This window comes from Mastigoproctus giganteus, unplaced genomic scaffold (genome assembly GCF_048544385.1).
Source record: "Mastigoproctus giganteus isolate SK-2022 unplaced genomic scaffold, ASM4854438v1 scaffold_15, whole genome shotgun sequence".
NCBI classification, from domain to species: domain Eukaryota; kingdom Metazoa; phylum Arthropoda; class Arachnida; order Uropygi; family Thelyphonidae; genus Mastigoproctus; species Mastigoproctus giganteus.
The window spans coordinates 6,600,465-6,612,734 of NW_028328292.1; the positions used below are offsets into that span (position 1 = coordinate 6,600,465).

At 33.3% G+C, this 12,270-nt stretch overlaps 1 protein-coding gene across 1 annotated transcript in view; it reads right to left on the minus strand.

Annotated features, from left to right (window-relative positions):
- The window catches only part of PIG-S (phosphatidylinositol glycan anchor biosynthesis class S), a 270,275-nt gene that overhangs the window by 73,035 nt on the left and 184,970 nt on the right, over positions 1 to 12,270 (minus strand). The window lies entirely within an intron of this gene.

Genomic DNA, 12,270 nt, shown 5'->3' on the forward strand with positions numbered 1-12,270 from the left:
GGGCACTGAAAAGACAAAGCATAGATACCCCATATATTACGATTTTGAAGAAAATATATGAGAATGCTACCTCCTTTATTAGACTAGATAAAGACAGTAGTAAATTTAAAATTGAGAAAGGAGTTCAACAAGGAGACACAATATCGCTGAAGTTGTTTACTGCTGCCCTTGAGAAAGCTTTCAGAAGATTAGACTGGTCGCAGAAAGGAGTCAATGTGAATAGAGAGTACCTAAACAATTTACGATTTGCAGATGACATTGTGGTAATAAGTCACAATCACAAAGAATTAGAGAAAAATTTTAATCAGTTATGCAGAGTTAGTAAGGATTTTTGACTAAAGATGAATATAGCTAAAACAAAAGTAATGATGAACAAGTATGCCACAGAAAGGGATATAATAATTGAAGCAGCAGTAATTGAAAGGTGGAGTCATATACTTATCTGGGACAAGTCATTAGCTGTAATATTGATAAATGGCTGGAAGTCAAGAGAAGAATAAATTTTGGATGGATAGCATTCAAGAAATATAGTCACATATTGAGGAGTAATATCCCAATTTGTCTGAAACGTAAAATAATGAACCAATGAATACTCCCCCACCATAACTTATGGAAGTGAAACTTGGGCACTCACCAAAAGAATGGAAGAGAAGTTGAGAACTATACAGCGAAGAATGGAACGAATTATATTGGGAATCAGACTGTTAGATAAGAACAGAAACACATGGATTAGGCAGGAAACTCAAGTAAAGGACATTCTTATCAAAACTAAAGAACTAAAATGGTCTTGGGCAGGACACGTAGCTCGAAGACATGATGACAGATAGACTAAGAAAATAACAGAATGGTACCCAAGAGAAGCTAAGAGAAAATCTGGAAGACAACAGCGGAGATGGACAGATGAAATTCATGAGTTTGTGGGTAGTAAATGGATGGCCATTGCACAAAACAGAAGGAACTGGAAAGTTGCTGGAGAGGCCTTCATCCTGCAGTGATTGAAAATGGCTGATGATGATGATGATGAAGTACATATAACCATAGTTGCAGACAGTTTCAAGTCTGTGGCACATTTTTATGATATTACCATTGTAAATGACTACTGTAATTATACACTACTTGATCACACTGATCATTCCAGAATAGAAACAGATAATTTATTTATTTATTTATTTATGAAATTAAAGGGTAATGTGTCTTAAGTCTCAGAGCCAAACTAAAACTTTGGTTTCCCTTTCAGTATGGTTTTAGTAGTCTCAAGCATGTTGCTGCTGTTTTTACACATCCTTGATTTTCATAGTTTTAATGGAAAAATTATCTGTAGAAGTGTTTTTTACCCTATGGTTCAGAAGAAAAGAAAAGACATGCAATTATTTCTGAAGAGAAAATAAAATAATAAGAACTAATAGTAGTGAAGGCATGCATCTAATCACAAAGTTAGGGTTTGCATTCTGAACCATAAGCCTGATAATGGAAGAAATGGAAAGACTTTTGAAAATATGCTTCATGAAAAATATATGTATCTAATTCCCATTAACCTCGCAATGATTCAAGATGAAGTAAAAAGATATCTATGAAATTCTGAAAACTTGTATGGAACTGTATAATATAAAATTGACAAGAGAAGCTGCTAGTGCAGCTTCAAATAGCCATAGGTTTCTCTGACTGGCTGTCTGAAATTATCAAGGGGGGAGGGGGAGGCCACAATAACAATCCAGTGAATGAAGCAGGATTATTCTGGAAGAAGATGGCCTCATGTATGTACACTGCACCTGAGGAGATGAAATTGCTTGGTTTCAATGCTGTGAAAGACTGTTTGACCTTATTAATAGGTGATGATGATGCAAAAGGCAAGTTCAAATTAAAGCCACTTTTTGTGGAGAGAGAGAATCCTCAGGGTTTCAAAATCTTCACTTTCAGTGATTGGGAAATCCAATAAGAAAACATGAGTTACTGTAATGTTCTTCCAGAACTAATTGCTGCACTATTTTCATAACTGTCAACTTTTAACTTTTCAAAAAGCTGGAAATTAGGCATTTAGCATAAGCAGGAAGAAAACAGGAGGATTTTTGGGTGAAAAAGGCAAAAAGCCCCTGTTTTTCTTCTATATTCTTCCCAAAATATAGAAGAAAAATAGGAGAAAAAAAATAGAGTTTTTTAAAATCCACACTGCACTAGAACATTTTACTGCCAAAAACACATACAGGCAGTTCTCGCTTTACGAGTTCTTTCCCCCCAAGTATCAAGTATCAACAAAATCGAAAATATGAACATTAATTGCAAAAATGAATGTTAAACATTCATAAATACCGCATTCCAAACCACGTGCGTAGCTATACAATACAGTGTACCCCACTTTACGATATTAATCAGTTCCAGAGACACCATCAACTCGTTAAAATACCGTAATGTGAACCCAATAACACACTGTTTTTTGGTAATTCGTTTCAAGGTCTCGGAAGTTGAAATTTTTTGCTGTATAACTAAACTATTTATCTCTCTAAAATGTCATTTTTAAGGTCACGTTGTGACCTTAAGGCCATATAAAAGGTCGTGAGCATGGTTTGTAAATTGTATTAGTTACCAATTCAAATCATTTTCATCGTTATCATATGTTTCGTTATAAGAATCAATTTTTGTAAAATAATAAGAGGAGTTTACCTCAATATAGTATGTAGAACACTTCCGTATGATACTCTCCAGAAATTAAAACGAAAAAAAAAAAAAAAAAAAAAACGAAAAACTTACATTAGAGTAAAAAATAATTAAAAACCAATTTAACACAATTAAAAATCAATTTAACACAATTAAAAATATTAAAAAGAATCTAATGAAAATATTCAAAACGATTTTAAACGAGTAAGGAAGGAAGATCCTTTTGAATATTTTGTTTGATTCTTTTTAATATTTTTAATTGCGTTAAATTGATTTTTAATTGTGTTAAATTGATTTTAATTGCATTAAATTGATTTTTAATTGTGTTAAATTGGTTTTTAATTATTTTTTATCTAATGTAAGTTTTTCAATTTTTTCGTTTTAATTTCTGGAGAGTATCATACGGAAGTGTTCTACGTACTATATTGAGGTAAACTCCTCTTATTATTTTACAAATATTAATATCAATGTAGAACGTATACAGCATTACAGCTCTGATTCATACTATCTAAGAATCAATTTTAAATGCCTTTGTGATATTTTTCTAAAGCACGTTTCTGGAGGTTGCGACCATAAAACAATTTGCACTTTCCGGTTTATTGGGCTTTTCTGTTACTGCAAGCAATTATAAACAGGTAGTAAACTCAATCTTTTTGCATTTGGGAAAATACTGATTGCTGGAATTGTGTGGTTTTTTACATTATTATGGTGAAATATGTTTTCCCTTTACTGAAATCTTCAATCGTATAAAAAACATAAATAAATTTTCAGAATATTCTCTTCATTCTTTTTTTTTTTTTAAGCTTCGTAAACTTGTTACTCCACGCGAATCATGTTAGTTGCAATTTGTGTGTGCCATTAAAAAATGCTTATGCATGCAATCATGAAATTTATAATTAAAAGAGAAGATTATCTTGGAAACAAACACCTCTTGAAACATTTCTGAAGAAGATGACTCCTTGTTCAACAAACCAACGAGTGCTGAGCCAATAATGAGTGATCAATGAGTGTGCATTAAGTCGATGATGATGAAGAATAAACATTCCTTAACATTTGTAAGTCGTAAATAATTTCTTTATTATTATAATTTGTTTGATTTTACAAACAAATTCTTTCGAAAAATCAATCATTGTAACCCCTATTTTCAACCTTATGTCTTTGGGAAATAAATTCCCACTTTATGAGTTTTCGCTTTACGAGCGCGCACTAGAAACAAATTAACTCGTAAAGTCGAGAACTACCTGTATTTTATATTAAAATATAGCCATAGGATTGTTTACCAGTAGAGTATGCGTTTAAACATTAGCTAACCTAACATATTTCTCTCTCTCTCTCTGCCAAGTTCTAGATACCAGCTGATTATGACTGCATCAAAAATGATACTGTAGCAGAGTTTGCATCTCTTCAGAAATGTTGTGTCAAAGCTGTGCTTATAACAATGGCACCACTGTTCAAAGTGCACTTTTGAGAGCACTTCCAGAATTGCACCAGACAGAGAAGAATATTCAAATAAGCTTGCTGTACCATGACACAATGTGAATTGAATTCAGTTTTGTTGTGTTTTTTTTTTCACTTGGTTGAATATTCTCTCACCACTGCTATGTGGAATTAGTAAAATACCACAAATGACATAAGATATATTGTTATATTTCATGCATTCTTGTGCACTTGCCAGTTCCCTAACCAAACAACCACTGTAGATCAATTCTTTTTTTCTTCTTTCATAATAGCGTAGGTTCTCACATTGAAATTGACAAAACTGATCCATAAAATACTCTAAATCGATTTTCTTCAATGATACTGAAAAGTAACTAAAAACTTTTTCTTTTTTTTTTTTTTTTTTTTTTTTTTTGAAAAATCAATTTGTTTCAGTCTGGTTCAAAAAACTTGTTTTCTGAATAATGTCACTGCATGACAAATTGGTTCTCCATATGCAATTATATTTAAATCAATGTTAAATAATATTTAACTTAATACTTCCAATAACCCAGTTTGGCAAATTGCTATCTATGAATTCTGTTTGGAGCTGACTTTTGACTGTCATAAGGAAACATGCTTTGATCTTCATTGGGTTATATCGGTTTAAAAATCACCTTGATGGTACAATATGTAAACTTGCACTAACACTTTTTTTTTTTTTTTTTAACCAATGGATAAGACAGCTTACATAAAAATTTTACCACATCAACTGTTTCACATACATTATGTATTATCACTGTATTTGTCTCTCATTGGTCTTTTGTAATTATGAGACAAGGAAAGTGGCCTTTACTAATGGGGAGGACAGTGTTTTTACTCTGCATATAATGCAAGTTGAAAATGCATAATATATTTTCTTTGAAAATAAATCTTTAATTGTATTAGTTTTTAATAAACTTTAAGTTCTTTCAGAATAGTTTAGGGCTAAAGCCTCAGGTTAAGTAAGTAAGGAGTTAACTAGTACAAGTTAGTGCAACTGCATCATTAAGTATATCTCATATTGTGAATACCTTCACAACGAGTTACCATGATATTGCACTACTACTGTTACTTATTCTCAGTGGATACCATCACCCATACGGCACCGTTTCAGGGCTTATTGGCTCTTCATCAGTGGGTGGGCAAGTACCCTTGTGTTGCAATGATGACAACCCAGTTGCAAAGTATAACTCCTCAATATGAGAGATGCCTGATGGTGTAAAGTAATTTAGATTACAGAATAGTTTAGGGTTAAAGCCTCAGGTAAGTAAAGAGTTAACTAGCGTACAAGTTAGTGTTTGTTATTGTTATTCTTGGGTTTTAGGAGCATTAGCAACTGAGGCCATATTGCTCCGGGAATATGCGGTGGTCATTCCCTGACCTTTCCGGATCCTCTGTATTTGGTGGTGATGGGCTCGAACCCCGGTCTAATCAAGAAGTATGTGCTACGCACTGCTGCTCCTTCCCACCTGGCTACGGAGGCTCCTACAAGTTAGTGCAATTGCATCATTTTTGTACATAGCCAACTACTTTAGTAGTTATTAATTGGCAACATTAAGTGTATCTCATATTGTGAATACCTTCACAACAAGTTACCATGATATTGCACTACCTCAAATAAGTAATGCTTCACCATAGGAGAAGACTATTGTTACTTATTCTCAGTGGATACCATCACCCATACGGCACTGTTTTGGAGCTTATTGGCTCCTCATCAGTGGGTGGGCAGGTGTCCTGGAGTTGCGATGATGACAACCCAATTGTCATCATTGCAATACCAATTGCTCTAATTTGTACGCTACTTTAAGTTCTTTCTACTTTAAGTTGAGAGAGAGAGGATACCATCCCTGGGATGTACTGTAATACATGCATTGCTTTGGAAATGAAAACCAATAGAATAAAGTTTACTTTTTTATGGCTAACTGTTCTCAGGTGTTTATCCTGGCTGTATCCTTTAATGAATTTATAAAATCCTCTTCAACTGAGGATGTGGTTATCCAATCTCAGAGAGAAGGAGTAGTATTCATATTTCTTCATACTCTCAGTTCAACACATCACTCTAAACTTATATTTCTTACTTCATAATATATATTATGAAGTCTGTGAGTGTGTAAATAATATATATATATATATACAAAGTATAAGTAATCATATATAATATATAATTTATATATAATACACACACACACACACTGAACAAAAAAGTTAGTCACTTGGTATTTAGGGCACATAACAGAGTGAATGTATATATCTTCTATGCTTTTTTTTTTTTTGCTTATACCACTGAAATTAGACTATAAGATTCACCTGCTTTCTCTATTTATAGGTATACCAGCTGTGACTGAAGAAGTAAAGATTTCCATCACAAAAGATAGGGCACAGAAAAGATGTTAGTAATTAACAAAAAGGAGTGATACAATTTGGCAAGTCTAACAGAGGACATCCTGTTAATGAAGTAATTGAATTCACTGGTGATTCAGAAAGAACAATAAAGAGTTTTTAAGGAATTGTGTGAGCTGAAAAATCAAAGATAAATCAGCAGCAGAATTGTGGTCAAAAAGTCTGTGCCAAATGATCATGACTGACAACAAATATTGCGTCTAGTAAATAATAAAAAAAAAAAATAAATAAATAAAGTTTCCAACAAGACAAGAACTGCTGCAAACATTTAACCAAGGACCTCATCAGCTGATTTCCGGAAGAACAATGTAAAGTGTTCTTCCATTCTGTAAATTGCAAACATGAATATCTGGAGCAGAGTTTGCTTTCACAGGTTCACAGGAAAAGCAATGAGGCATTTCGTCCAGACTGCATGCAAGGTATCATAAAAGTTGGTGGTGGGTTAGTGATGCTTTAGGAACATTTTCACCATTATGAACTGGGTCTCCTAATTGAAATACCAACCAGGATGAATCAGGCTGGTTATATAAATATTCTGGATGATCATGTTGTGCCTTTTGCTCAAAATCTGAGGGATACTCATGATTCTGATACTCACATATTCCAGGATGACAACTGTCTGTTCACAGAGGCCTCTACCAGTGGAAGTCTAACCCAGACAGCTATTGCAATGACTGCCACCAGGCCAACTCCAACCATTTGTTTTCTGGTGTTTACTCTTAACATGTTTGCTGTCACCTACATTTGAGATAGTGCATCCAATGTGGCATAACTTTTGGAACATTAAAAAACATCAACATTCCAACATCCTCAGCATTCTGAAAATTCATAAATAATGGTTGAAAAGAAAAAGTTTGGAATTTCAAGGCAGGCACTCTTGTTACATTTGAAAACAAGATGTGGATCCTCTTGTTTTCAAATTTAACATTTCTGTGAAGAAACATCATGTTTGAAAAGTTTCTGTGAAGCACATTCAAGAGATGGTTAAATATCCTATAAAAAAGATGTTTTAGGGCTCATTTTCAGCCATAGGACTCTGTGACATTGTTTCTGTTGATGGAACAATGAACAGTATAAAAATATTTCCAAAGTTTGGAAACATGTTATTCCCACATGAGCAACACATCTATCTTCCAGTAGGATTCACACCTTGCCATTCTTTGTGAGCTGTTAAAGCTTTCATGCAGGAAAATGGCATTACGTGTTTTGATTGACCAGGTAATTCACCTGACATTAATCCCATGGAAAGTTTATGGGCAATCTGTAACGGAAAATTGAGAAAAAAGGATTGCACAACAAAAGTTAAAACAATTCAATCCTAAAAATATATTCTTGGCTAAATGCTAGGATTATGAAGGAGATGGTTTATGCATGGTACTGCACATACATCATTTCTACTACCCAGGTAGTATGAATACATCATTTAATTATATCTCATATTGTGAATCAATCGTCACAACAAGTTGCCGAGGTATTGCACTGCTTTGAATAAGTAACGCTTCACCAGTGGAGAAGACTAATGATACTTATTCTTGGCGATACCACCACCACCACCCAGACGGCACCATTTTGAAGCTTGTTGGCTTACTCATCAGTGGGTGGGCAGGTATCCAGTCATTGGAATAGTGACAACCCAGTTGTGAAGTATAGGTCATCTAGGTGGTGGTATCTGCTGAGAATAAGTAACGTTAGTCTTCCCCACTGGTGAAGCATTACTTATTCAAAGCAGTGCAATACCTCGGCAACTCGTTGTGAAGGTTGATTCACATTACGAGATGTAATTAAACAATGCATTCATACTACCAGGGTAGTAGAAATGATATATGTGCAGTACCCATACATAAACCATCTCCTTCATACTCTTAGCATTTAGCCAAGAATATATTTTTAGATTAAACCAAGCACACCATCAAGCATCTTTCATATTGTGGACCTATACTTCATAACTGGGTTGTCACTATTGAAACAACAGGGTACCTTGCCCACCCACCGATGGGTAAGTCATCAAGCTTTGAAATGGTGCCATCTGGGTGGTGGTATGCGATGAGAATAAGTAACATTAAGTCTTCTCCACTGGTGTTACTTATTCAAAGCAGTGCAATACCTCAGCAACTCATTATGAAGGTTGATTCACAATATGAGATATAATTAAATGATGCATTCATACTACCTGGGTAGTAGATATGATGTATGTGCAGTACCCATACATAAACCATCTCCTTCAATTCAATCCTTAATTCAAGTTTGGTTTCATGATCCAGAAATGCCAACAATCTGTCAAAGATTATGCCAAATAGAGTCAATAATGGAGTCTATGGAGTAAATATATGAAGTAAAGGGAGCCTAAACAGAGTCTATGGAATCTATGCTAAATAGAATGAAACAACTTATTTCAGCCAAAGGAGGCCATAGTGTTTAATAAGTTCCACTTTTATAATGTATTTATTCAATAAATACTTATATTTGTAAATAATTGGATTATTCCATTAATTTGCATGTCACTGTATATGTTAACTACTATTTTCAATTGTAATAGGATGTATGTACGTATCTTTTATCTTTTTAATTTTATTTCATAGCCACAGTAAGATTGTTGATTCCTCTGGTTGTCTGTAATGAGAATCATGTTATGTACATTTTTTGTGAATAAAAAATTTTATTATTTATTATATTTACAATTATGTTTAACATGTAGCAACTGGGTAGGATACTAACAACTATCAATGGAGGAGTGTCCAGTTATTAATGGTAGGGCAGTGTATACATAAGGGGTATTTGAAAATAAAATAAACATGATAATATTAAATTAAAAATATTTATATGCATGAAATTCAATTTTTAAAGTAATATCTTAACTATTACTATTATTTTTAGGGTTAAAAAAAATCATGTGCACCAAAACATATTAAAAACAACTGCCACAGCTGGGCACATAACGGTACATTTGCACAAGCATTTCAGTTGACCGTGGGCCAAGCCCACATGACTGTCAAATATGGTGATATTCTTGTATTTTCTTGTGTTGTGAACTCACCTGACCCTATGTGGCCATCATGGAATATAAACACAACATTTATTTATTTTTTTATTAATGATGGAATCATTAGACAATGATCAAAAATTGGATTGCTGAATTCAAAAGGGGTCCTAGAGTGACCAAAGATACATCCATATCTGGTTGACCTATGACTGTATCAAGCATAAAAAACTGAGTATGAAAACAATTTCAGCAAAATGGGTATCAAACGATCTGAATACAGACCAGAAGAGGGAGAGGGTGAAATTTGCAAAAACCATTACTGCAAAATTTTCCTAGGATTCAAACAAGTTTGTCAGCCAGATGGTGACAGGGATAAAATTTTGATTCAATACTATGACTCAGAAACAACCAAATGACAGTCACTGTAGTGGTATCACGAACCCTGCTACAAGAAATTTTGAAGGACACCATCAACTATCAAGATGATGGAATCATTTTTGAGACAAAGAAGGGTTAATATTCATTGATTACCTTTAAAGGTGTAAATCCATTACATATGAATATTATTCTTCCTTGTTACTAAATTCATTTTAGGACTAAGCCTCAAGTTCCATGAAAGTTTAACTGATGTACAAATTAGTGCAAGAGCATCATGTTAGTGCACAGCAAACTCTAAAATAGCTGAGAATGTTTAAGTACATTGTTTAAGTATATCTCATATTGTGAATACCTTCACAATGAGTTGCCATGACACTGCACTACCTCCAATAAGTAATGCTGCACCAATGGAGAAGACTAGTGTTACTTATTCTCAGCGGCTACCACCACCCAGACAGCACAGTTTCAAGGCTATTTGGCCTTTCCTCAGTGAGTGGGTAGGTACCCTGGTGATGCAATGACGACTTCATAACTGAATTGTCATCATTGCAATGACGACTTCCCTTTAGAGCAATCTTGTGAGGAACCATCTCCCAGTCACAAGGCTCCTTGTTCCTGCACTTAAAAACATTTGAAATGGCAATACTTTTGGACAAATTTTATTCGGACAGTCATGGAGCATTCACAGGACCAAGATAGTGGGTTCTAACAAAGGGAACTGGAAAAGATTTAGAGAATATTTATTTAGTGACTAGCAGAGAGAATTCTTCCAGTTTCAACAATTCACAGTATTTTACTTAGGCTAGATGCAATGTATATCACTAATAATAATTTGCAATTGTAAGTTTTTAAACACAAGTTTTCCAATTAAAATGCAACCCAGTTTGAAATACAAAGAAATTAAAATAATACAGAATTTAATGAAGATTAATTACAGAATTTAATTAACACATTCATCAATAGCACAAATGCAATTCTCAATATTTTGATTGAGTCGTATTTGGAAAAAAGTCTGTTTTGTTATTTATTACTTAATATCTCTCACATTGCAAAAATCTATTTGGATGCAATTCCAAAATAAATGTATGTTCTTGAAAAAATCATATTTTATGCCCATCACTAATAAATGTTGTACTACTCCTCAAACATCATTTCTGCCACTTGCCTAAAAATATCTTAATCCTTTAAAAGTGTTAATCCTTTTACTGAGGTAACTAACGTTTACTGAAGTAACGTTAGTTACCTCAGTAAACATACTACCAACCAATAGGTGCAAAATTAATGGATAACCACACAAGTCTTTAATAATAGAGATCTAATAAAAAAAACCTCTGAACATGAATGGTAACAATAGAAGAATTTTGACTATAACATAACCATAACCCCATTTTTGAGATCTTCAAACATGGTGGCTAAACTATAAAATTAACAAGCTACTGACTTACTTGCTGCCTACAGTTCTTTTTTACAACATCACTTGTTCAGCTTTGATGAAGATTCTAAGAAAGAGATCATAATGTATAGTTATGTTAGTATAAATTCTTCTGTTGTTACTGTTCATGTTTAAACCTCTAAATGTAATTAGACACAGCGAAACGTCTCTCTTATTCTGCAAAGTTAATTAACTTTTTAATCAAAAAAACATAGTTGTACTGTTGCCTTCATAAACTTCATGTAACTGCAACTGTAGGCAAATACCGACAAGAGTACATAAGACCTGCTAATCACAAAAACCAACTGTTAATTATTTAAGTTATTAAGGAAAATATATAACAGAATTATGAAACTTTTCACCACTACCCAGATGATCGTTTCAGTTAGCACTGAAACAATCAGTGGGAAACCATGCATTTCAATGAAAAGGTTCTTTATGAAGACAAACAGAAGTCATATTTGCCAAGTAGTTCTTGATAAAACTCTAGATAAGATATCCAAAACTACTTCATGTTATAATGCAAACTGGAAGTGGGGGGGAGGATTTACAAAAATAACAAGTTGGGTAATGTACATCACATTACATTTAAAATGTGTCTGAATTTTTTTATTTTGAATTTTTAATTTTTATGTGATTAACATACAACTAATTGATTTTTTTACAAATTAACTATTAATTTATCACCTAATAATATATAAAAATAATTTATTTCACTTCACTGCACATGCTTCAACTTAATATTCATTCAATTTTGTTGCGATGTACTTTCCTCTGGATTTTAATTAAAATTCAAATACAATAACAATACAAATCTATTGATGAGGTACTCACTGGCACTGAAATGGCGATCTTGGAAGTGGTAGATACAGTATGTTCATAATTGCGGTAAATGTACATCCTTTAATAATCCTGGCTAATTAGATAGTGTTTTTTTTTTTTTTTTTTTTTTTTTTTTTAATATTAGCAG